A 27,786-nucleotide genomic window follows, 5' to 3' on the forward strand; every position below is an offset into this window, starting at 1 on the left:
CACATCAAATCACCCACCCCGCAAAATACAACATAACATTCCATAACAAAAATATTACACAATCCTACACAATATAGCATTTACAAATCCTAACCTCCCATGACCCAAATCCCTACCTGCCCTTGTGCAACTGTACCTAACAAACCTCTAATCTAAACTTAGCCTACCTGGTTACCCTTTCCCTGCAACTGCCCACAAACTACCAATATTTAACTAAAAACTACAGCCAATCCTGGCCAACTTTCAACAACCCCGCCAGCACCGGCTCTAAGCAACAAATATACAACATATCAAAACCTTATGAACCTGTTTCAATAACCGCCTCCGGAGAAACCCCAAAAAAAAGAGTAAAAAACACCCCCCAAAAAACGAAAAAAACTAGGGATGGAGGGCGGGGAAAAAACCCTACTCTGCGCAGCGCTCCCAGCCACCAGGTCACCAAACCTAAAATGGTGACTGGGAAAGCGCAAAACAGCCCTATATACCTTTGGGCTATTAAATCAAAATTGGGCTACAATTGGGCTAATCCCACTGTAGCCCAAAGTAACCCACAATGGCCGCTCATCGGCCAGCCCCTCCCCCTCCCAATATGCTCGGGTGGCAGATTTCGCTGTGCTCAGCTGCCCCCCAAACCTCCCTTCTGGACAGTTTCTTGTACCTATTTCCTTATCAAGGAGCGTGCATCAGCCGTCCACGGCCTGTGAGGGCTGAGGAGCCCGACTGGACAGTGCCTGGCAGCTCTGTAATTTCGTGTTAGTTAAAGATCGCCCAGTACCGACTACAGCACAACTTCAAGCTTTACACACACACCCAGAACCCCAGTGCCAACAACCGCTGGCACAAGAGCTTGTTTGCCAGATGTTACAATCCAGGCTGCTATGATGTATTGTATCTCTATTCCCTCATCTGCCACTGGTTCTTCTTACAAGACATGTTTGAACTAAACAACCTAAACAATTTCACACCTTGTTGACTAACCAGAGAAGCACCGTGATTATGTAACCCCTCTCAGCCCCGCAGGCTTTGGCAGTCAGACCTGCGTGAACCACTCCGACAGTGATGTACCTGCGAGTCACCAGCAGGAGCAGGGATGAACCAGCCAGACCGCAGCCGAGAGGCAGACACGGGGTCTGAACGCTGAACTTCTATCCTGCTGCAAACAATGCACACCGTAATCCTGTTTATCCAGGGAGGTCCCACACAGAGACAGCAACAACGCAGACGTGTAAGGACAAACTACTTTATGGAAAATGTTGTAGCTCTTTTCGTGTTATGAGGTAATGCAAATGTAGAAAACAGCCACTGAAACCAAAGCACGCCAACCGGCCACTAACAGGGGAGGGGCGCAAACACGGTCACACAAAGAAGACAAGCTACTGCGTTTCTGGGGAAGGATTTGAAGGAGACACTATTTGTTTCACAAGGGTCCTGGGCAGGGTTTCAAGTCAATATACACTGCTTCTTAAGATCAGTTCTTTTGTACCACAAGTTCAGTGATGCCATCGGGAAGATAGGCCGAGCGTCACACAGGCTTGAGCTCTTCATTTGAACACTGCTTTTTGATGTTATGCCAGATTAAAGGGAGAGGTTTCAGTCTGAAGCACTCAGGTTGTAGTCACTTCGGAGGTAGCATCTTGGGATTAATACTTGCCTGGCCCTAGTATTGTCAAGGGTAGGAGTTTGGAATGCTAGGTTTCTATGAGGGAACTAATTTCAGCAACCAACCAGGCAATGGCGAGAGATGCCTCCAAATCAAAATACAATGCATTCAAGAGGTTAAACATTATGTGAAGGTTAACGTGAAACAGTTCCACAATATCAACGGCGGCTCAGTGTCTTCATACAAAAAGGTCAAGTAGAGGTTATGGGTATTTACCTATACATCTTGAAACTTCAAGTTTCTTGACTTGCACCATCAGCTACTAGGTATATGATCATGCCAGTGAAATTATATCTATTTTGTTCTATATGTATTCTTAGCTGCTCTTACTATTTACATATGCCCCTTAATTTACTTAATAATACAGATATCTTCAGACCCGACCGTTTCTTTGGGGCAGAACCTGGCTCCGTAGCTGTCCAACCTACGAAGATACACAGAGGCCTGGAATGCTCCATCACAACCATGGGATAAGTGGCTCTCCTAAAAATTATTATAAAGCCCAATGTTATCTATGCCGTCTCGGACCTTCCGTTTAAGATTCTTCACCACTTCTTTACGGCTGCAAGGGCAATTATACACACGTTCAAGACTCCCAGAATTCCTTGAAACAAACACATACAATCCCCTTATGACGGCAGCCGCAGCACAACAGATATACACCAATACTATTAGGCATTCCTACTGTCAGCCATAAATCACTAGCTCGTTGGAAAACACAAAGGGGAATGAGACATTTTTAAAAAGCCTCTTTAGGGGACTGCTTACCAGGGTACGAGTCGGGGGTACACAGCGTCCACCGACTATTTTCACAGGGTGGACGCCATCCCCCCTGCCGGGAAGCTGGGCCCCACAGAAATGTTTCAACTTGTCCCAGTGTAATTTTGAAACACCTGGATACGTTCATCAGCTCTTGCACACCCTCTGCCCTCGACTCCCAGCAGCAACATGCAGGCAGCGAGGAGGGCCCCTTTTCACCTCCAGCTGCGCAACAAAGACAGAAGTTAAGGGGCCATCAGGCCTCCCTCTGATCGCGCATGGGACTGGAGGCAGCCTGGAACCTCACAAATGCAAAAGCACCGGCGAGGAAACAAAAGCATACAGTCTGCTATCTCTTCACACGCACCCAGGAGATACATGTTTTTTACTTCGTTGTATATAAGTGCATGCACTGTAAGAATGTCAGATGGGTCTCAGCACCCATACAAACAACAATTCAAATAGCACCATTCCACCTCTTTTATAGTGCTACCCATTCCAATGCAGAGTGCCAGAGCACTCCACACAACATACACACCACCCATTCCAAACAAACCATGCAAGTGTGCAAACTAATGCACAAGATGTGCTACACGGGACAGTCAGGGCCACAACGTGTAGGAGTCAAATACCCTTCAGAGCGCAGTGTGCTCTACCAGAAGGAATACAACCCACTAACTGCAAGTAACAAATGGACCTCCGTGTCCATAGCAGTAATCCACCAACCCATCAACACAAAACAAAAATCTGTGATCTGCAGGTTACATGATATGCTCTGCAGGAGCCAACTTTTTGTTTAACATATTTGTTGCATTTTCAGTTAGCATATGTTATAACATGCACATATCAGAGCATCACTTCCAGTAAGGTCACTACCTGTGATGCTACTTGGAATGTCACGCGTCGTGACATCATGTGCTTTGATGGCACACGCGTCATGATATCAGCTGCAAACTGCCCAACCTGGTCAGTACTCCCACTTCTCTTTTTAGGATTTGTGCCCTTCTGCTTACCCTTTCGATGCATAAACAATAAAAGACTGGCAGGCGCTAAGTCAGTAGGAGTCACCTTAAAGGGCATGTAAAGGTCACGAGGGTTGCATTCGCCCCCTCCCCCCAGCCATATTTTGAATATCAGCGGGGTAGATGAACTCCAGGTATTGTACTCTAGTGAATAATAGGGTATAGAATGTTTTGTAGGTTATTCATCAAAGTATTCCAGACTATAACAATTTCTACGAGTCTGAAGAACTGTCCTACTGGCAGGTGTCTTCCAGTCAGTGGGTTTAGTATATATCGTGGTGGTAAGGTGTCCACCTGTTGAGATGATTTCACGATCCAAAAATGATATGCTCTTTATGTGTTGTTCTAGGAAACCTGCAGAGTCAGAGAAGACACAGCTATATGACTCGAATTAGATCTATTCAACAGACAGACCCTGATGAATTTTCTCTACAGCACACAGATCCCCAACTCTCGACCAGCCCCTACCATAGCAGTATTCAAGTCTTGTAGATGGATACTGAGTTGAATTAAATGAGATAGAAAATTAACATAGTATACATCACTATTGCAAGGTAACAGCATCCCTGGTGACCTCACTTCAGGGATTTCGGCACAAGGACGTTACTGGGATATCTAAACTTGTGATATGTGGGAGACAGGTTGTCTAAAGTCATTCAGGTTACTGTGGAGTTTAGTCTTCGAAAGACCCAGGTCTTCAGATATCTACTGCTGAGACATGAAATAGACATTTATTGCATGAAACTGGAAGCACTTTCTGAATAAAATCACCTGGAAGCCTAGATCATCACAGAACTACTGGGAAAGAAAAATGACCTCCAGGATATACAGCCTACTTGTAGTCAATCCACCTGATCACTTTGAGACACTAAGGGCTCAACAGGAGACAAACTATGGAATTATAGATGATGAAGACTGGAAAAAAGCTAAGGTGGCACCCTGTGGCCTAGCAATATCTGCCCATCTCATTCTATTTAAAATATCACACAGATACTACCACCAACAAGTGTCTTGGGGATTCCTAGGAACTACACAACACTATGACATCCCTTTTCAAAAGCACCTACGTCTCTTACTGTCTGCATCTACATTCCCTCTGGTTCTTTTAAATTTGCCACTTTGGTCAGAAATCTTTGGGTTCATTTTTGCCCTTCCGGGAAACTGGAAGCTTTTATTGCAAACACCACTGTAGCTGAATGTTTCAAAATACTGCATATACAGGATATAGTAAAATATATATATATATATATATATATATACATATATACATCAGCAAACAACTCTTTAGTATTCAAAATATTGGACTACTACAAAAGTCTCAAATGTTACCTCCCCCTACACCTTTGTTCTGCTAGATAAGAACAAATTATTTGCTATACAAACTCTGTCAAATTTACTCAAATTATACACCTCAGCATACTGCTACAAAGCCAGTTGACTCCAAACGAGAACTAATCCGTACACAAGTGTCAGACATGTTTTCAAAGCAGTGAACAGTCTGCTGACAAACTACTTCTCTGACATCCTAGCCCGATTCACACCTATTTGAAAACCTATGATCCACCAACCTCAACTTTCTAGCTACACAAAAGTCACCATGCCACGTTTCCAAGTTCTGATCTTTTTAACTTCTATGACTTTTCCCTTGTAAACAATACCACCAAACTTTCAAGCTATACTCCCATCTTTACAAACAGTCAAAATAGCAGAGATTCGTTATTCCCTACTCTATGTACATGTCATATCTGTATTAATCAATTTGGCATATATCAGAGCCTTAGTTAAAAGTGTGCCTTTGCCAATCTTATCCACACAACTGGTACAATTTACCACAACAACTGTTGCTTTGCATCTAATACAACTGCATTAAAGTGGACAGTATACCCCCCTCATTTTTGCAGTGGAGTACCCAACCACCAAACTCGGGGCCCAAGAGTCGTTTCAGCCCTATATGTGTGCGTCACCTGTGCGCTACAACCTTCTAGTGGTCATGAGGTTAATCTTCCACTATAGAACTCAGAGAACATTACATATGTCAGCCATTAGTCTGTGTTAGATCCTTTAGCAATACAGCTGAATGAACCACAGATTAGGTTAGCTCAAGCCCTAACTTTTACTTAGCGATTTATCTTTCTTGTAATAGTCTTAGGTTCAAACTATTCAATATCTATTTCTCCCTCTGGAGATGACCATTCTCTGATAGCATTCAGGATCCTGTAACACTTCACTACTAACTCCAAAAAAACCTGACAAGTTTTGTTAAACTACCTGAAGGAGACATGAAAGTATTTAATCTGAATGTACGTTTACTTGCTGCATGCATCCCAACCTAGCTGAACTTCACTTTTAAATCAGGACAGCTTTAACTGTGACTAAATATGCCTCATATTGACCCTGTTAGTGTCTAACTAAAAGGTTTTTACTTTATGTGGAAGCGCTATCATCTCATACTCTCATACAGTCTACCCTGCCTGCTGGCCCAGCTCAGTGATGAGGGGTAAATTGTGATTGATTCAACCTAAATTGTGGACCCCATGAATCACCTGTGACGATTAAACTCTCACCTCACAGCACCATATTAGTGTAAAGTTTGGCTCCACTGATTAGGGCTTTCATTCAACATCAACTCAACAATTCATGATGACATTAAAGGTTGTCTGCAATTCTGGTTGGCACTGAACTGTACCTCTTCTGAGAGAATTTAAGCAAACAGACCCCAGTCAAATTTTAGCCACCCAAAGTATAGTAATCAGTAAGCTAATAGTGTAAAGCAAAACTAAGGCATAGACCAGCTGTTTCGTATTCCACTTCTGGCAAGCAAATCTCAAATACAGACACACCAACTATAAACCTTACAGAAATCACATGTAACCTCAAATGAAAAACTAGACTGATACTGAAGATTTTTCTCCGACTGCAGAAATTATAATAACCTAAACCATCCACGAAAATCTATATGGCACTCATTCTGTCTCAGCTTTCACACAAATGTGCATTAATGTAGAAAGCTTATTCAAACTTCTGCTAGAAATAATTGTGTTGTGCTCAAAGGTTCACTAAAGGTTGTCGAATGGGTACCAGATCATAAATGTGGGTTGGGATAAACAGATGAAAAAAGCACCAATATGTACATGGAGAGGAAAAGCATAACTCTTTACCAACTTCATATTCAAAGGACACCAGTAATATTCTCGCTCTTGGTATTTTAGAATTCTAACATGTACCAGTGCATTACAACCACACTCGAAAGTGTATAACATGATTTCATGACAACACTGGTAATGCTTATTGTAATTCTTACCACTGGATATCAAAAGTCAAATGGGAAGAGTTTAGACAATCTACTTACTAGAGAAACTCATATAAAGCGCCTCTGTCCTCTCCCATCGACTACCACTACCCCAGACACATTAGTATACGAAAAATGGAAAGTGATCCTTAAACAAAATGTTCTTGATTGGTATCAAGGAAACGGTCTTAAAAGAATTCTATTGAAAAAAATTAAATTAAAAGGTATCTTAAGCTAAAATCTGGTATTATGTGTATGCTTCAAAGAAGGATACATATGCATATGTACATATGCCCCTCGTTAAAGTCAGTAGCATGAACACTGGATTCTGATTTCAATGACTTATTGCTATGAGGGAACAACAGTGGAAACTGTCCTCTGATGATACTCAGTAGCATCCACCCTTTTTAGGTCTCGCCTATGCAGCGCGCTGCCTAGGAGGACCTTTAGCCGTCGTTCAGCTCTTTTTCGAAGCACACACTTGTGCTTGTGGCGGCATTCACCTTGCGGGAGCGAACACAGGCACACCAGAAGCACGAGTGCAGTGCTTCTAAAAGCAACTGCGCGTGCACGCACGCACCAACGGCATGGGCCGCGCCACCATTGTTTAATTTATTGCTACCTGCATCCGCGCTTTTGTACACCACTCCAATTTGTGCCATTTGTTAAGTAGCTTTCTTTGTGACTTTGAACGGTACTACTTTGTACATATTAGTTATCGTTTGGTGCAACTAAAAAAGGTGTCGCAACATTTGAACAAACTTATGGCACACTTTTTTGCTGTGTTCATCAATTGACGCAATCCGTCAAGCCCAACTGGTGACAGTTAACTGAGAAAACAGTCCCGTTTTGTGGCACGCATCACGTTTTCTTTTGGCTCCGGTGCACCTATGTCATTGCAAATAATTTAATCTGCTAAAAATCTGACAGTCTGGGTCAGGCGCTGCTTCCAGTCACAGTACGGCTGCGGCATAACAGTCACAAATATGGCCCAACAACGCAGCCAGGCCGACAGAGGCAGGACGCAGTGCACTTGGGACATTTGTGCATTTTATTTATTGCCAAGCCGTGGATATGAAGAAAGAGCCTTTCTACACAGGTGTACAGCGTCAGAAGGCATGATAACTTTTCTTTAGAGTTTACAGCCTCCTGCACTAACGTCAAATAGAGACTTGTGGTTTTTGAGTTATAAGCGGTGCAGATAATACACATTCGCTTTATGAGAGGATGGCGCTCCTCCTGCCTCTCCCTTCTCTTATCTTCTTGCTCTCTCCGTGTTTTTCTGTCTTTGTTTCTCTAACTGGGCTATTTCGGTCTCTTTCGCCTCTTTTGTCTATATCTATCAATGTCTTTATCACTGCCTTTGTCTCTCTACGTTTTTCCTTCTATCCGAGTTTCTTCCATTCTTTTTTATCCAAATCTCACCATTACAGTTTTTTTTGTCTGCTCTTCTTTCTCTTTATGGCCTTCTCTCTCTGATTTTCTCCTTGTCTGTTTATGTCACTGTATGTTTTTTATTAGAATTTTCCGCACCTGTCTGTCTTCCTGTATCTTTTTATATTTCCCTTTGTCTGTTTCTAACTACTGTGCATTCTTCCCTTTTCTTTCATGCCACGCTTCCTCAAGTTTGTTTAATTTATTAGGAAAATAAGGATAGTCTGATTGAGCATTATCTGCAGCCGTACTTGTTCAAGGCAGGAGCTTGCTCCAACTGCCAACTAGGGACTTTAAAGCTGCAAGTCCCAGCTCTGCTGCTAACTTACTGAGTTTCCTTAGGAGATCATCTTGTAACCCACATTCTAAAGCTGTCAGTTTGAGGATATCTGCGCATTAGTGCAACAGGATTACTTAGAAACGTCTATATGGTGAAGCTTCTTTACACGGTACCGGTGTTTGCATCTCTGTCTGTGGTCGCACAAACACTGCAATAATGGTATATTGGCCTGACGCTGCATACAAGTGTTGCCAGAGTGGTGTATAATCTTCAAAGGTCGTTAATATCCTAGGTAGTAAAGGAGCAAATGTACATCTGCTTTATTCGTTAACGCCTGTAAATTGTGCCACGGATTTGTGTCAGACTGCCCTGATGCATATTTTTAGCGGCCTTTGTATAACTCCTTCTACAAAAAGTGTTGCATCGTAGGGGTTTCTTAATCTGGGTAATATTTTCGATCGATTCTGGCCTTTTGGATGCCTTATATTGAAATACACGCGCCTGTACTTCATCACTATTTGCGTCTGCTACGCCCTCCCTTAAGAGCAAAAGTATCCAGCTACCAGAGCTCTTATTGCGTTTTTCGCTTTACTGGCTCGTCTGTACTCCCACACAACCTACTTCGATCAGTGCCTTTGTTAGTCGCTGCAGGGATAAGGAATGGGATCTGGTGGGTTCACTTACTGGCTCTGGCTGAAGTGGTTTCTTTCTCGGGTTCATGAGTGTGGACTGGACGTACTAGCCACAGTAAATTATTAAACGTATAGCATTTGTAACTGTTAAGATATGTTATTTCATGCTGAGAAATTAGTAATAACGACGACATATGCAAGTCATTTCATACGAACGTATGACTTAACACTATGCACATCACAAAAGCCAACCATTTATGTTTATTGTCAGTGAGGCACATTCAACCGCTCTTCGGTTTTTATCTAACACACTTCGATTAGTTAGTCTTTTGGGCTCATGCTTCAATGAGTAACTTCTCCATACTACAAATAACCTCGCCCAACATATAAGGTAAAACGACTGACTTGTACAACATATGCTTCTTCTCCCCTTTCCCATTCGGGAATTGTCCCAGCTGCAGCAGGATGATGCACTAGTGGGCTTCTTAGCCTAGGGCACATGTTTGACTCTCAAGCATTGGCATAGCCAATAGGTCTCGCCTTTGGGACCTTATAAGTGTTTAGTTATCCAGCGCAATATCCTTGGTGCAACAACATCAAGTGTTGCATGGCTAAACACTTATAAGTTCCCAAAGGCGAGACCTATTGGCTATGCCAATGATGGTTTTATTTGGGCATGGGAGAGGAAGATTAATGATGTGGGAGGTGGGATGAGTGGCAGTACATAATGTAAATGTTTTATGAATATCGGTGTGGAGAAGCGGAATGCAAAGCTAGGTGTGAAAGAGTGGCTTAATGCAAGTTTTTTTTATTTGAATAGAGGAGGGATGGCCAGATGGTGGCGGGTGTGGGTGGTGTGAAACAAGAGGTAACAAGATGGGGCGGGGTCTGAGGAAATAAGCTCATGTTCATGGCTCCTCCAAGTGTGCTCTACCCCTGCACAGCTTATGGGACTATAGGAAAGTGAATGTGGGGACATGCATAGCATAGATTTGTAGGTCAGTAATTGTAAACTAATAGAATGTTTTTCGCTGTGAAGGTTCTGAGTGATATCACAGTCAACTTAATAATTACTCGTTGTGTTGTCCATTTGATGCCCTTTAGAACTGGGTTCTCGTTAGAACTTAATATGCAGAAAAATACGTGTGGCACCCAAAGGTCTGCTTAGAAGCCCGTGGTTGACACTGACGCACGAAAATCAAGACTTCATAGTCTCGAGTCCATCTCATGCCCTGTTTAATCCACCACCAGACACTCCCTGCCCCTTTAGCTCACTCTTACAGGTTCCGGATTTTTCCCTTTGTGACGGTTTTTCCATCGTTCTCCTTCTTTTACTTTGTGCGTTTGCCCTTTCTTCTTGTCGTTTTCCATTTCTTGCTGTCAGAAAATGTCCGAGTTTGAAAAATGGGTGCCTGTGGGCCCCACCGGTTCAAATCAAGCGCTGGTTCTCGCTCAGACACCTTGGTGAAAAAGACCCCATAATTACCAATCTCTTACTGTATATAGTTTTACGTAATGGTCCCCGCAGCACACCTTCTAGAAGCATGAGGATGTTATGAGTCTCTCTTCAGTGACAGATGAGTGCTATCTCAATCACGGCAGCACCGGTGAATCAGCAGTATTTAAGCATGCACACTCCAGGACATACCATGTGAGCGAACACAGAGACCTGCTTTAGTTTGTCACTCAGCCTTGTTGCAGAGGAGCTAACATCTAATCGCCCCCACAGCCAGGTAGAGGCAAGCATGGGGTCAATAACCAGAGCATCCTAAGTAGATAACAGCCTGGAGACTACAATATAATCTGCAACAATGACACAGAAAACACCACAGATGGACAGAAAGGAGCGGCAGGTCAAAGTGCCTTCTACAAAGTACGCAGTCCTTGAACAGGATTACATTCTGGCGCTGCAAACCCCCGAGCTCCTTCAAGCTGGGCACTGCATTATCTGCCTTTCTCTCCCCTTTCAGCGACACCGCAAACACAATGTAAAATAATAATGCCACGCACAATGCAGCTACCTCATAAAACCTGAGCAGACTCGAGGTTTCATTGCAGACTATCAATAATAAATGGGGAGTCGGCTCCTGCGCTCGTTCTCGTGATTTTCTCTCAGCCTATGCTGGAAACATTTTAAAAAGCCATATCATCGCATATTCTAGGAGGCAAGCATAAACCGCGAGGCCAACGACTGCACACAAAGCACACGCATGTGAAAGACACGCCTTTTGGACCCGCATTCTTGGGCTTACCTGCAGTCCTATGGAGAAGCTGGTGCCGGGCGGCGGGCAGGCCACTCCTCTGCTTCAACGCCGAGGCTCTCGCTCATGCTGCCACCCCCGGAGCCCTCTGAAGGTTACCATCCTACGGCATCCTGCAGCGCCCGGTGAAGGGCGGCCGGGGCGCGGCGCTGCGCGGTCCGCAGGCAGGTGCCGGCCCCGCACCGCAGGCCGTGTGCCGGGCGCTCGGAGACGCACCACAGGTGCCTCTGCAGAGTGCCCGGCCGCAGCCCGAGGTCTCCTGGCGGTCTCCGCGCCTCCTTGACTCCGAGTTAACCCGTCAGGCGCCCAGGCCGCGGTCTCTGCAGCGCCGCGGCTCACACACGACGGAAGAACGCGAGCAGCGCGCCTCCTGACTCAGATGAGGCAAACAGAAGTGTGAAGCGCAAGTGAGCAAGTCAACAGTCTGCACAAAGGCAGACATCTGAGCCAGCCCACGCGCTGAAGGCAGCGGCTCCTCGCCGAGGACAGGAGGAAAGACTGCGGCGAGGCTCCCGCTCCGAGGCGGCAACAAGCACGCTACTCTCGCAGTGAGAAGGAAACCAACCTTGTTTCCCGCTGAATCTATTGGGAACGACGAGCAGGGGTAGGGAGCCCGGACAGGACTGCGCTAACGAATGCACCCTGGGTGGAATTGTTTGTGCTGCACACTGACAAGTTACTGCATTACTCATGCAGCATGGTTTGGAATGTGTTCCCTCATAACTAGACAGATGAAGTGCCCTATCTGATGACTCAACTGACTTACGAGCAAGTGAACAAGTTACCCTTCCCCGTCTCTTCCACAGCCTTGTCGTGCTTTAGGTTACAATTTAAATATCCAGCTATACGATAATCAAAGCCAGGTCATTTATACCAATTATAAAGAATGTAGTAGCAACAAAATGAAACCTAGTTTTATTGTTTATTGTTCCAACTCCCGTGGCATTTTCCAATCTTACCAACAGCCTTTACAGGGGGATAGTTAACAGTTTGGTAAATGATATACAATATACCAAAGTACTCCACGTTCTACAGTTGTAGGTAACTTGTTCTACCTGGTCTCGCCACGGCACTTATGCGTCATCCCCTCTCTGAATCTCTGCACAATACAAAATGATTAAATTGTGTCTTCATTTATATAACGCTTTCCAGCCCTCAGAAGGCATCAAAACGCATTTTCTCTGCTGAAAGAGTATTAGAAAGCAGCACGAGTTACAGGTAGAGCCTTTGTGTCTAAGGTTACTGTGCCCAGGCATGCAATGGGAGGAAGAGTTGTTAGAGCTTGAGCGCATGCATTTAACATGTACTTATCGCAGATTCTGTCCGACTGTGTTCTCCTGTACAGAGGGCTTTAAGTGGGCCGGGCCTCACCGGTGCTGAGCACTGGCAGATTTTTAAAAGAGGACCCCCCCCAGTTTGTGTATCCCACTTAAAGCCCTGCCTGTACAGATGCATCCAAGACGGAAAGTAGAAGCACACAAGATGCCCAGGATACAGGCTGTGGTGGCACCGGGGCCAACGGTATCCTGAAGCCAAGCCCTGACCTTGAGTTTTAAGCCTTATCTCAGTTCGTCTGCTGATGATGGTGATGATTTAACCGTATTTAGAATGGTATTGCCTCTTCTGCTTTACCCCATTGCTTCTCATATTGAATCTGGACTCTCACCATTACGTTTGACATAATTCATCTTTCTGTCAGGATTCAGTTTCTTCCATTGAAGTGAATGCCGAAAAGGACAGTTAGGACGTTTATTGAGTGGGAGCCTTGCAGGCCTACATTAGACCTATTTATTCGACAATTTGGGTTAGTAACACTCCATTTGCACATGTACATTAAGTAACTTCGAGTTTAGAGAAGCAGTATAGAAATAGTTATGTAGTGATACTGAGAGCACCAGGCTGAGTCACTCACAGGATTCCAAGCTACTGCTTCTCAGCTTCATCTGTGTGTCCCACTGCCGCATGGGCGGGGGAAGGGAGGTTAGCAAGGGTCGGAAGCTTGGCATGTTACTTAAAAAGCAGGAAATACATCCTTAAAGGATGTATTAACGTTAGTAAAATACACTATCAGCACCTAAGGTTGTAAATGTTGCGTTTTTAAATATATATGGTTGCCACTGCTGTTTGTCTATTGGAAGCGCCTTAAGCCAATATGACAGTCATCCCTTTCTGGTTAAATAAAAAGGAATCCTTTTTGGAGACCTTTATAAAGGCAAATAAGCAGTTCCTGAAGGCACTACAATAGTTTAAGATACCAGTCTTCGTCGAGGTCTGTGCACACTGCATTCCTGGTTTCCTCTGGAGCTTTTTCCTAGTTAATTAATATTTATTTTGTATTTGATTCGTCTTTAGAAGCTCCTTTAAGCTGTGACTTTCCCCCCTTCTTATAGTGCCAGGTGTTGATCTATTCCAGGTGCCTTTCCACTTTGTTACTGGAACTTTCAGCTGATGCTTTTGTCACCTTTTTCTGGTCTCATTCTAATCTGTTTCTTTTGTTCGACAAGTTGGAAGGCCCCCAACCATCCTTTCATGCTACACGGTTTAAAGGTATGGGCAGGCGTCCAATCCATGCTTATCACTAATGGACAGGAAAACCAGTTTTCACCTGCCTTTTTCTTACCCCTCCTCTACCCTAGCTAAATCTGAAAGACACCTACTGCAAGACCTAAGCGAGAGGGGGTAGAGCTCCAAACCAGGATCACTCCGATATTGTTAAATTGATACTACCAACGTCCATGTTGCAGTCGCACACAAGGACCTCTCAAAGCTTGTACAACCTCCTCTTGCCTAATTTATAGTATATCCTAGTGTTTCCCAAACTGTGTGTCGTGACAAACAATAACTAAAAGCAACAAATAATGAAGCCTTTACATTTTGCATTTATCTTGTCATATTTTCTGCGCTTCACAGGAAGAAGTCAAACATCAGGCTGTGTCTTCTGACAAATTGCTGCTTATTCTTTTTACACGGGGATTGGTGTTTAAAACTCCTCACACTTTAGAGTTAGAGAAAGAAAAGTAAAGTGGATTATGTGACAATTTTGCTGGAGTACACCAAGTGTGAAAATAAAGGCTGTAGGATGCAATTTCTTTGAAACACACAACAAAATGTAAATGCCTTTAAATGTATTATACACATTCAGCAGTCAGGAAAGCAAAAATTAAGCACTTTTTAAAAATTTAGTTCTGAAGTGTGGAGGAAACAAAATGTTTAATAGGATCAAAAGAAATCAAGGCACTTTACTTGGTGATGCACAAATAATATTCACTGACACACGATTTCCACTCATCCTTTGTGTTGAATATAGTTTTATCAGCAAAACTGTATGTCTGTGCACATTTACTGGCAATTTTAATGGAAAAGGTGCTTTCTGTAAAGGACTGTGCGCTACCACATGATGATTCAATTGCATTAAAAAAAGTCGCCTGCCTCATGTCCATTAAAGCTAGGTGGGTCGCAAAAGTTTGGCATTCTAAAAATTGTGTTGTGGTTCTAAAACAGTTTGGGAAGCACTGCTCTATCCTAATTTCTTCTGTAACTCCTGTATTTGCTCTCTCTCGTGAGACAAAAGACAGAGCGGAGGTAATGGCGAGGACATTAAAAGATGAACACAGTCAAACAGGCAGTCCCTCACAGCTATATGTTAGGACCACGAGGGAGACAAGAGGAGGCCACCGCCAACCACACCAGTCATGTATGTGGAAGGTCCAGCACATGCATTGCTGTGCCAAGCGCTGGTGGCTTCTGCCCGGCTACCTCCATCGAGTGGATCAGGCCCACCTCAGTTGATGCTTCATTGAAAATAAATAATGTACTGGTGCATACAGGAACAAATAAGCCTGACGTAAAACTTGTTGAAGGCCCCTGCTTCTTTTATCCGCTTCTATAGGCAAGCAGAAAAGACTGCTAAACTAAGCAGGCAAAGATAAAACGTTGCTGGTGGATTACAATGTTTTACATGGAATTCTCTCCAAGCAACTGAGCAGAGAGACGTTTTCTACACGTTGCTTTACTAGAATGTCAGTGGAGAAATTAAACTATGGGTAAATTTAATTCGAAGGGCACTGTCTCTTCTGTTTTCAGCCAGTGCCAAATCTGTCTCATAAGAGATTGTGATACAAGAAAGACGGTTATTACAAGACGGTGTAACATTTTGAACAAGGGTGTCACGAAGTATACAATAGTCAGCTCTGGTTTCTCTCACACTGGTTACCACATACGCCGGAATCGGACCACAGAGGAAAGCAACATTTTGTGTATAAGGCACCGTGTGAATTCTATGTCCACAATCTAAAGGTAATGAAAAAATCGTAACAAAGAATTGTTCAATAACAACTTCAATTACTAGAACTCACACAAGCTATGGAACAAGCTCAACCTATATATCCAAAAAAGTAAACAACTCTGTGTATATCTTCAATATCTCCTCATTTATACCCCAACATGTTCACTCAGGTACACAAACTACCTTTTCACACAACATAGTATATATATACAAATCTTTCATCGTAACACCAACATGCCATCTACAGATCCCTCAGCCTGCTGACACCGCTCTATCCCTGACATTGCCCTATTTTATTCTCCTACCATGGAATGTATTAACAATGCTCTACTTGAGATAGTCGTATCTTTGTCACACATGCGTAATATGTAACTTACATTGCGCCACAAAATTGTCTCCTATTTTGTACATCATGATTTGTTATCACACTAATTCTGTAAATTTAAAACCAATAAAATATTTTAAAATGAAAAAATAAACCTTAGTTTTACAGTAAAACACCACACGTCATTACCCACAGAAAGGCGGTATGAGGTAAGAAAGTCATTCATACACATTGCATAGTTCTTAATACATTGATTTTCACCTACACATCAGGTTATAGGGGCTCGGGAATGAGGTTTTGACAATTTATTCTTCATGCCTCGGAGAGTCAATTTTGCCATTTTAGTGTGTCTGCAGTTCTATTTTAGTGGAGGAATTCTTGACACCATCAGATAAGCTGTTATTTTCACAGCAGGATTTAATGTAAATCTAACCTGCAGAATCAGAGGAAATGGAGCTCGCCATTAGTCTTATTAGCAAACAGTCAGGGACAGAAATAGGTATGAAATGCAAATACGTCTTTGCACATCAAAGATGGTGAAGACTTGTAAAGTGGATCAGTACATTACATGAGTCTAAAAAATAATCGTCTAGTTTCAAGTGACATCTTTTGAAGACAGTCTCAGATAAAGGTTGCACCTTATTAGTACTCATTAAATAGAAAAATAACATATGTAAAACAATCACCAATATATAGAATCACACTTACAAAGATTAAGAGGCACAATACAGTCAAGTACAACTCAACTGATATTCATCTAGTTCTTATCTTCTTTGTCTGACCATTCCATCCAGCTGTGAGAAATCTACATTGAAATCCATAGATAAAGATGTGGGATGTCTGGCCCTGAAACTGTTTTCAGCTGATGAAGGAAATGGGCTGTTTGCAGCACTGGCGAGCTCTTTGTAGGTACAAACAGATTTCAGTAACTAGTAAGTTGTGTCTCTGGAGAGTAAAGAGATAAATGTATATCTTTCGATGGCTGTGGAAACAAACAGAGCATTTGGCACCAAGAGACGTTTTTACTTTTTTTTCATCACTACAGAAGGCACAGGTATAATAATCTTGAAGACTTTACTAAAGACTTTTGAATAGAACCCTATCCAATTTTCAGATTTGTATAATTTCCCTTGATACAAGAGCTCTTTTGAAGTGCAAAGGTGAAAATTTGCTTCAGTAACTCTTCCTTTGATACATTCTAAAATAGTTTGTGAAATTCAGCATTTGCCTCGGAAAACTGGTTGAGGCCAGATTTTTTCCTCTTAAGTTTTGTTGAATTTAAAATGTCTGGTGTTAATACTGGTGATCTTGCTATGTAATGTTTCTTCCTGATCTCAAATACTTCTGCATCACTGTTGGTGGGATTATATTTTGAAGGTTCAGCTTAGCATGCTTCCTTTTGTCATCCATGCAGTTTTCTGTACCCAAGCTGAAAGTGACAGCTTTGACAACCTTCTTGGAGCTGGAGACATGTAGGGCCATGCGCCTGCTGTCCTTCAGCTCGTAGTGCTGCTCGGTCATGAGCACCATGTCCCGCGGCGTGAGCCCGGGTGGGTTGCAGCCGCTGCCTCCTCTGGCTTACTCAACTGATATTACTGAGATACTAGGTGCCGCAGCGGCGATTGTGTGCCTCATAATTGCTATTTTAAACCCTGATACTGTCCTGATAACGTTGTGTGTTTTAAACTGTGTACAATTGAAAGAGCGCACTGTACCTTTTATTCGGTCGCCGCCTCGTTCCATCACGGCTGGTGCCGTTTGTGTGGAGGGCGTTCTCGACCTTTGGCCTGGCCCCTGTGGGCCTTGCATTTCCGCCAGAGGCGGGACCGGTGCCTTCTTAGGCAGCACCACCTTCTCCCGCGCAGCAGACGCGCCTGAGCTACTAGGCGCCGCAGCGGCGATTGTGTGCCTCATAATTGCTATTTTTAAACCCTGATACTGTCCTGATAACGTTGTGTGTTTTAAACTGTGTACAATTGAAAGAGCGCACTGTACCTTTTATTCGGTCGCCGCCTCGTTCCATCACGGCTGGTGCCGTTTGTGTGGAGGGCGTTCTCGACCTTTGGCCCGGCTCCTGTGGGCGTTGCATTTCCACCAGAGGCGGGACCGGTGCCTTCTTAGGCAGCACCACCTTCTCCCGCGCAGCGGACGCGCCTGAGATACTAGGCGCCGCAGCGGCGATTGTGTGCCTCATAATTGCTATTTTTAAACCCTGATACTGTCCTGATAACGTTGTGTATTTTAAACTGTGTACAATTGAAAGAGCGCACTGTACCTTTTATTCGGTCGCCGCCTCGTTCCATCACGGCTGGTGCCGTTTGTGTGGAGGGCGTTCTCGACCTTTGGCCCGGCCCCTGTGGGCGTTGCATTTCCGCCAGAGGCGGGACCAGTGCCTTCTTATGCAGCATCACCTTCTCCCGCGCAGCGGACGCGCGCGGCGGGTCGCCGAAGGCGAGCCCATCTGCGCCCGTCCGCGCTGGTCCGTCGCCAGTGGCCAGAATCCCTGGCTGACAGTCATCCTGAATGGCCCCATTTGCCCGGGAGGAGCTGCTCGCTCTTCAATGTCAGTCGGCCTGTGCGGCCCATCTTTGGCACCCTGGCTCACAATACCTGCGGTGTGACCACTGCGGCTTTGAGGCAACAGAGGCCGTCCTGACCTCACCGGCTACAGCCTCAGTGAAAAAAACTACCGCAAACTTTCATATATTGAGCCTTAACTGCAGGTCCCTAGCTAAACACCACGAAGATGTACATGAGCTCCTTACAGATCGTTCTCCTGATCTGCTATTTTTAACGGAAACGTGGCTAACCAACGATTCATCGGCTATCTCGGCTTTGGCCCTCCCCCCTGGCTATCTTATTCAAACTCAGAACAGACCTAAAGGAAGGGGTGGGGGACTGGCGGTGATTTTTAAAACCGTCTATTCCTGTACTCTTTACCCCACAAACATAGCCAACTGTGAAAGCACTCTATTTAAGTTAAGGGTCTCGGATATCTTAACCCTCACATGGCTTTTGATATATCGCTTTCCTGGGCCAGCGAGCACTTTTCAGGAGTCATTAGTCTCAACTGTCTCAGAATTAGCCTTGCAGTCAGCAAACTTCAGCATATTGGGGGACCTCAATCTCCATCTTGAGTACCGCGAGTTCCCTGCTATACTGAAGTTCCTGGGCGACCTGGAGGCCTGCCAGTTATGTCAGCTGGTTGAAGGGCCTTCTCATCTGGCGGGCCACCTGCTAGATCCGGTGTTCTCGAACATCCAGGGAACTACAGCCTCTACCCCCAATCCGCTCAGCTGGTCAGATCATTTTCAGGTGCAGATTTCCATTAAGATCCCAGCCAGCTCTAGGGAAAAGCTTCCTCCCCCTCTCTGGAGGCGCCCATGGCATAAACTTGATGGTAAAGATTGTTAGTAGGACCCATACAGAGAATTCCTGGATTTCCATCAAAATGAAATGTAGATCAAATGATATTATTTTGTCATCCAAAATGGTATGGTATGTCCCTTGATCAACGGGACTCGTCCATTGCCCACACTAAATTGGGTCGCACCAATGATATCATTTGATCTACATTTCATTTTGACGGGAATCCAGGAATTCTTTGTATGGGTCCTACTAACAATCTAAGTATGTTCATTGTTTAGTTTTGTCCTGTTACACACTTAGGCATTAAGACTTATTTTAGCTTTGCTAGCGCTAACTCACTTATGAAGGAGTTTGTAGCACCCTGGAGCACCTGAAGCTCCTACATAGACCTCCAGTTTTTTTGTTGTTAGTCTCGTTATCATGGGTATAATATTCTGGGCAGGTCTTTAAATTTCCCTTAGACCCTTTTGTTCATCGTTTGTTATTTATTGTTTGGAGCAGCTGCTGGCTGCGGGTCTTTTTGTATAGTTACACTTTGATAGGTAATTATTTACTATCGACACAGTGTGCCTTAGTTTTGATTATTGATTCTTTTAGTCAGGTTTTAGGTCCAGCTCTCTCGGAGTACAAGGTCATCCTCCTTTATCTAAATAATGGCAGAAATCAGTGGTCTAGCCTATGATGATTCGGTCTTTCAATCTATACTGGACAGTATGCCCAGTATCTTAGAAGTTCTTCCAACACCCAGTGTAGGTACAACTGACGACTGGGCTAAGGTTTTGACACTGAAAAAATCCCATTCGCGCACATCGGTGCACGGCATAGTTATGGCTGAGTACTTGAGGGCCAGTTGTGCCCCGCCTGGTCTAATAGTGACAAATGCACCAAGGCTTTTTCTAAATGATAAAGCGTTTCTAAAAGATTGGTCACTTATCGCGTGGCGTTGCACCCGCGATTGGCTAATTTTAATAATTAGTATGGCCAAGCGGGTGGCTGACAAGATTCTAATCGAGATCCAAGTACTAGAGGCACAAATAAAGACGACTATTACTTCTACATTGTTTAAAAAACAACATGATGAATCGAACAAGAGTAATACCGAGTTTAGGGATTCCATCCTGCAGGTGAAGATTGACAAATTTAAAAAAAGATTTGTCTAAGTTCAAGCACGAGCGTGTATACCCTTACACCAGTGACTCGTACCAGGCACCTGAGTTTAGAAACAATGGAAAGAGATTTGGCTCTAATTATTCCGGTTCAAGCTCAGGTTCCGACAGTGATCCAGATCCGTCTAACAATCCTCCACCTATGATGAGAGGCAGAGGCCGCTCACAAAGATTTCAGAACTATAGAGGACAACACGTAGCCCAATTTCAACCTTGGTGGCCACCTGCCCCTTGGGGACATTCAGTGCCTTCCCAATTCGATTTTCAGCCACACATGGGACCCTACCCAGACTACCAGTCCAACTTCGGTAACCAGCCTTTTTTTATCGCTTGGCCCACGACAGACAAGAAGAAACGCTCAGCCCCAAGTCCATTGGGATGAGTCGCTGGGGCCACATGCGGGTACCCGGAGCCAGACAAGGAGGAACTCCGCTCAGACAGGGAACGACCACCTCCCAGCCTTGTAGTGAATTTGAGCAGCAAAATACTGACTACAACTGAGGAGATCGTTCTGAATAAAGGTCTTGGTTATGTTATGACCAACCAGGGAGACCCTTTTCAAGTACAGTTGGAATTGGCGCAATTCTTTCGGAAACTCCGATTGCGTTACTTATTTCGAGACAAAGTCACCACAGCAGACTCTCCTATTGATGAGAACACTGGGCTTAAAAATGAATCATCTTTTCAACCTCCAGCACACTTAATACCACCCCAAGTAGCTACCTTTGAACAGGCTGTTAAAGATGACATCGACAGGCTATGGAATACTCCTAAAGATCATTTCAATAATCTGTCCAGGTTGGAACATCAAGCCTTACGAGCTCTCACACAAGACTCTTCCATCACGATCAAGCCTGCAGATAAGGGCGGTTCGATCGTTATACAGAATACTAACGATTACAGAACTGAGTGTCTACGTCAGTTGGGGGTCCAAACCTCCTATGAACCCCTGGCGTCAGATCCCACTGAGAGGTTGACTACAGAGATTAAGATTCTAGTTGAAGAGGCTCTAGGTGAAGGCTGGATTACCAACCATGAGGCTTTGTTTTTGCAGACCTCACATCCCACGATGCCTTATTTTTACACTTTACCTAAAGTGCACAAGGCCCAGAGACCACCACCTGGGAGACCAATAATTTCTGGTCAAGGCTCACTTTTAGAGCCTTTATCTGCTTTCGTGGACCATTTTTTAAGGCTGATTGTCCAAACCATGCCTACGTACTTGAAAGATACGACCGATGTTCTGAGGGCTATACCGGAGATTGAGTACAACACCGAGAGAGACTACCTAGTCTCGTTTGAGGTTGAGTCGTTGTACACGGCAATCCCTCAAGATGAGACTCTGGACACTATTCGAACTATCTTGAGTGAAACTGTGTTAGACTCCATTACCCCAGTCCCCTTCATAATGGCACTGGCTAAGCTAGCAATGAAGGATAATTTCTTCAGATACGAGGACACCATTTATCTCCAGACCTCGGGGACTAGTATGGGCAGCATTTTCGCGCCAAGTTTGGCGAATCTGTATGTCCATACCTTTGAACAGCAAATTGTCTTGACACCAACTAAACCCTTCCACCCTTACATCAAATGGTGGAAGAGGTATATAGACGATATCCTGTTAGTATGGAGAGGGGATCGGGAGTCGATCCTCTTATTCCATCAGTGGCTTAATACTCAAAACCAATATATGCGTTTCACAGTGGAGATTGACAAAAAGAGATTATCTTTTTTAGACCTCTCAATTCATGCCACTGAGACTGGCCTGGAGAGTGAATTGTTTCGCAAACCCATGGCCAGGAACTCTTTGCTATTATATGAGAGCCAGCATCCCAAAGCCCCCCGAGACTATCTGCCCTATGGCCAGTTTCTCCGAGTGAGGCGCAATTGCTCTGCCAATGAAACATTTGTTAAACATGCAGAGGTTTTGTGTCAACAACTCTCTGAAAGACATTACCCTAAAAAATTAATCAAACGCTCTCTCAAACGAGCGACAAATAACAATCGACAATCGCTCCTTGACCCTCCAGTGGTTAAACCACCTCTAGAGCGCATTACTTTCGTTAGTACTTTTAACACCAGGTCTAACCAAATACAACAAATTGTGAGGCGACACTGGAGGCTCTTGAATGCAAGTAATGACAAAATTGAGCCGCCTCTGTTCGCCTTTAAACGCTCCACAAGCCTGCGGGATCTGTTGGTACACACCCGTCCCAAGGAAACACCAAAAAGAGCCATTGGCACCCTGTGGGACTTACCAGCGGTAACAGGGCATCACCCTTGCGGATGTTGCTTTGTCTGCCCACAGACTATACGGTCATCTCAAATTGATATAGGGACAGATCGTCCATGGGTTCAGAAACAATTTACTAATTGCAATAGTACCCATGTTATTTACCAGCTTACTTGCCCCTGTAACATCAAATACGTGGGTATGACCACTCGTAAGGTGCGAACCAGGATGCTTGAGCATAAGAGTGCATTCAAGTGCAAAAAAACGTCATCCAAACTCACTAAACACTTTGTGGATTTCGAGCATTTGGAAACGGATTTCACGTGGACTATCTTAGAGAAACCACACATTCCTTCCCATATAGGCAATGTTTCAAATTTTCTGTTCCTTAAAGAACAGAAATGGATATATAGGCTGTCCACCGACACATGGGGTCTTAATGATGAGATACCCTGGGCTATCCTTAATTGATATAGTGGGTTCCATCAGTTATATGACCTGTTTGTTTCTTTGCACTCTGTTTGCCTATATATCAGAGTCATGATTGGTGTGTGATACCAGTTCCCTGCCAGGGACAGCTGAGTTCTGTACCTACCTATTGTCACTATGTGTTGCTAGCGAGGGGCCCCTTCCTTTCCTTCCCCCGCTTTCTAGTTCATTGCCCCCACTTATTTATCTATTTAACACTACTGAGATGCTAGTTGTAAGCATAAGAGAGAACTATGGGTATTTTCGTGTATTAACTTTCCTTATTTTTGTCAAATGCTTTAATATCCTCATTTCTAAGTTCGGACTATGCTTAAACATCCTCATTTCCAAGTTTGGACAAAGCTTTAGTTAACTTAATCTAAAGAAACTACTAAAATGGCCGTACTGATGTAATTTTGTAGTTTCAGCTTTGTTTTTTGTTGACAGCCTTGCGTGATGATCACACGATGTTTTAACATGGTATTTGGTTGCCAATACATAGGCCCGTAGACCCCACGGTTTGATTTATATCCTGAGGTTTAGTTTATATCCTGTGGATAAACAGAATACTCTGATAACCCTGGGACGAGCGGCCTGCGTTAAACTACTGCTGAGGGGACGGTGATGTCACTTTGTAGTCCTTCGTGACCTCTCGCGAGATTACGCGCTGACTCCCGGTTTTCTGTTGACGATCAATAACAGTCTAAAATCGTTTAACATGTTTGATTTCACAGCGGTTTTTCGATAGTTTGGCTGGCCGCAATAAGGAGTAACCAAAGAGATAAAACAAACACTGGTATTTTGATATTATTTTTGATATGATTGTGAGCAAGGACTCCGCCCCCCCCCCCCTTTTGCCCTTTTTCTTCTCTTTAAAAGCCTACCGTGTTGTGCCTAGAGTGCCTCCCCCCGAGCTTGGGTCCTGCGACGAGGCAACGACGGACAGGTCAGTGACCTCATAGAAGCTTTTTGCTCATTCTCTTTCAGATGTTACTGTATGTCTTGTGGCTTAGGAGATTAAGAGAGATTAATTTCCTCTAGCTAACCCGGGTCCTTATTCATTATTGGGACATAGACGTTTGAAGACATGATTTATAAATTAAGATATCTGGGTGACTGGGTACCTGCGAGGGCAGGTGACTTGTTTCCTTCCTTTTAGACTCGATAGGACCTCTGGGGGGCTTGATTAGTGGAGGGGTTACACCTAAGTTTGAAAGGAGTGGCAGATTAATATTGTCTACCGTTCCTTTCATTACCCCTTCCTTTGCCTTCACAGAGCGGGGCCTCTTTCATCCTGAGCTGGGTTCCAGGAGAGGTGAGGTACACTCCCTGTATAATTCGGGTGAGTAACGCCAAGATAATATATGGGCTTACTTGTGAGGAGCCACTGACAGGATTTTCCTTGCAAATAGGACTTACTTATTTTATATATGTTTTTGTTTTCTTTTTAGATGTAAGATACACCATTTGATACAGAGGAATATGAAACTGGATAATTTACTCGTATCCTTTACTAATTAATTTTATGATTCACTTTTTGCAGTAGCAAACGTTTAGAACTTTGGCCCTGACGAAAGCTGTGGAATTTTGGTCCTACTGGCTGAAACATGTTGGCCCAGTACACGCAGTTATTTGGTTAGACTGCGTCATTTGCACTGTTCTTGGTTTTAGCGAGGGAAAGGACAATTTCCATTAAAGTTTTCAATATTGATCCTTTACCCTTTTTTAACTCGCCACCATTATAGTTTCTGCACTGCACATGATCCCATCACGATCTTTTTTCTCATGGTCACTACAACGATTGAGGGTGCGACCCAATTGAGTGTGGGCAATGGACGAGTCCCGTTGATCAAGGGACATACCATCCCATTTTGGATGACCAAATGATATCATTTGATCTACATTTCATTTTGATGGGAATCCAGGAATTCTCTGTATGGGTCCTACTAACAATCTAAGTATGTCCATTGTTTAGTTTTGTCCTGTTACACACTTGGGCATTAAGACTTATTTTAGCTTTGCTAGCGCTAACTCACTTATGAAGGAGTTTGTAGCACCCTGGAGCACCTGAAGCTCCTACATAGACCCCCAGTTTTTCTTGTTGTTAGTCTCGTTATCATGGGGATAATATTCTGGGCAGGTCTTTAAATTTCCCTTAGACCCTTTTGTTCATCGTTTGTTATTTATAATAAACTTGATGGTGCCTTGTTCGAGGCCAGACAAAAAAATTCCCGTCCAGATTGGTCTGGCAACTTGGAGGAGGCCGACTTAGCCTATAGGGAGTGGATCAACAAGTCATTGGATCACTTCATCCCTAAGGAAATGTCGAGGCCCAAACGCAAACAGTCCCACCCATGGTACTGCGGCACTCGCAATACAAAAAAAAAAATGTAAGTTACTTGAGCGTATCTGGAGGCGATCTTATGACCCTCTGGCTAAAACCAACTTCAGAGCCGCCACTAAAGCCTATCATAGGCTTATAAAAAAGACCAAAGCCAGTTACTACACTGATCTGATCAGCTCCAGCACTAATCAAGCTAAAACTATCTTCGCGCTAGTGAAGGAGATGACTAAATCACCTGAGGGAACTAGTAGCACAATAGTGTCTGACTCGCAGTGCGAAGAGCTAGCCTGCTTTTTTGTCAATAAAGTCCAAGGCATCTACAACTCATTTAACTCTGGTGGACCTTTTACGACCCCTAGCCCTATCACAGGCCCACCGGACTTCCCCTATTCACTTCAAACCCTCCCACTCATCAACAGTCAGACATGGAACTTCTGGCCTCAAAAGTTAAGTCTGGGTCCCCGGAAGATCCCGTTAAACCAGAGACGTTTAGACTATTCCAGGACTCCATCATGATGGAAGGGCGGGAGTTGATCAACAGATCACTTCAGTAAGCTACAATTCCTAAATCTTGGAAACATGCCAAGGTTGTCCCCCTGTTAAAAAAAACCCACCCTGGAACCTTCCAAGACAGAAAGTTTTCGACCTATTTCCCTGCTTCCGTACCTGGCTAAAGTGACGGAAGCACACATGAATTCCATCTTGACAGGTTACTTGGAGACTAATGGGATTCTGGAAGAATCTCAGAACGAATTCCGTGCCAAACATAGCACGGAATCGGCCCTACTGGCCGTTACGGAACAGCTAAGGGCGACACAGGACATGGGTAGCACCTCAGCTCTGGTCCTGCTGGACCTGAGTGCGGCGTTCGACACGGTCTCCCATGGGATCCTACTTAGAAGACTTTGGGAGATAGGAGACGGAGCTCTGGACTGGTTCGCGTCATTTCTATCCGACCGTTCCTTCCAGGTTCATGCTCCGCCGTACTCATCCAGCAGGTTCCCCCTAGGCTGCGGCGTCCGGCAGGGGTCTGCCCTCAGTCCCACGTTGTTTAAGGTGTATGTCCGCCCCTTGGCCATGTTAGCCAGGGAACGTAAGATCAAATTAATTTCTTATGCAGACGACACGCAATTGATCTTTACCTTCTCTAATGACACTGTGGGGGACCGAGCCAAATTCCAAGAAGACATCCTGCTGGCTGACAGAGAACTGCCTCCAGATGAATTCGTCCAAAGACCGAGGTATTTCTTATCGGCAGTGACACTCAGAAGTGGGATGAGCACTGGTGGCCCCCTACATTGGGCCCGCCTCCTACTCCTAAGAAGGAAGTCAAAAATTTGGGTGTGATTATAGACAACTCACTTGCCCTTGAATCCCATGCCAAAAGAGTGGCTGGCACTTGCTACGGCCGCCTACGCTCTCTTAAGCCCATTCTTGGCTTCTTGAACCCCCCATCCGTCAGACAATTGTCCAAGCTTTGGTCTTATCCCATCTAGACTATTGTAATGCCCTTATGCTTGGTTCCAACTTGACAGTCACTAACAGACTGCAAAGGGCTCAGAATGCTGCCGCCCGCATTCTGTTCGGACTGCCGAAACACTGCCATACCTCCCAGGTTTTGCGTAGGTTGCATTGGCTGCTTGTTAAACAACGCATTCAATTCAAAACCCTCTGTCTCGTTCATAAAATTCTTTATTGCCTTGGCCCCCAAATCTTGCAGGGACTTTGTTCCTTCTATGTTCCTTTGCGTGCTCTCCGCGGACCTTTTTCTTGCCGCACCATCAAGACCCGGAGGTGCAGAGCCGGGGGGCAGTCATTTAGGTATCTGGCTCCAAAACTCTGGAACTCTATCCCTCTAAGAGCGCGTACTACTACTAATCACCTGCTCTTCCGAAAACAAATCAAAACCTGGTTGTTTTCTTCTGTTTAGGGTCCCCCGGGATTCGGCACTCTGTCGTCTCTACTCTGGCCGTCCTGTAATTAGGCTTGTCCGTAAGCGCTGGGACGCCCTGTTGCTGGGGTAGCCATGCGCTATATAAAATGGCATAACATAACATATTACTACACAAATGCCTAAAATAGACAAGAATAAACTCATACATACATGTTCCAGACATATATAGAGGATCTGCTCCTTATATGTTCATGTAATCAGACTTTGTTCTATCAGAGCATGTTTCCATGCTTTCTGAAACAAACAACAGAGTGATCGAGGGAACGCTTTAATTAATCGAAGCCGCTACGATCTCTTGGGCCGTA

General features: G+C 44.3%; 1 protein-coding gene and 1 pseudogene across 4 annotated transcripts in view; both read right to left on the reverse strand.

Annotated features, from left to right (window-relative positions):
- The window catches only part of TANC2 (tetratricopeptide repeat, ankyrin repeat and coiled-coil containing 2), a 2,511,073-nt gene that overhangs the window by 1,742,525 nt on the left and 740,762 nt on the right, over positions 1-27,786 (reverse strand). The window contains exon 1 of one of the 4 annotated variants that reach the window (XM_078645083.1): positions 11,329-11,566. The exons of the other annotated variants lie outside the window; for them this stretch is intronic. The gene's annotated coding sequence lies outside the window, so the exon portion shown is untranslated. Of the gene's footprint in view, positions 1-11,328; positions 11,567-27,786 lie in introns of those variants that run through there. 4 annotated transcript variants of the gene reach the window in all.
- LOC144756514 (GRAM domain-containing protein 2B pseudogene) lies at positions 16,679-17,477 on the reverse strand (annotated as a pseudogene).

This window comes from Lissotriton helveticus, chromosome 5_1 (genome assembly GCF_964261635.1).
Source record: "Lissotriton helveticus chromosome 5_1, aLisHel1.1, whole genome shotgun sequence".
Taxonomy (NCBI): Eukaryota; Metazoa; Chordata; class Amphibia; order Caudata; family Salamandridae; genus Lissotriton; species Lissotriton helveticus.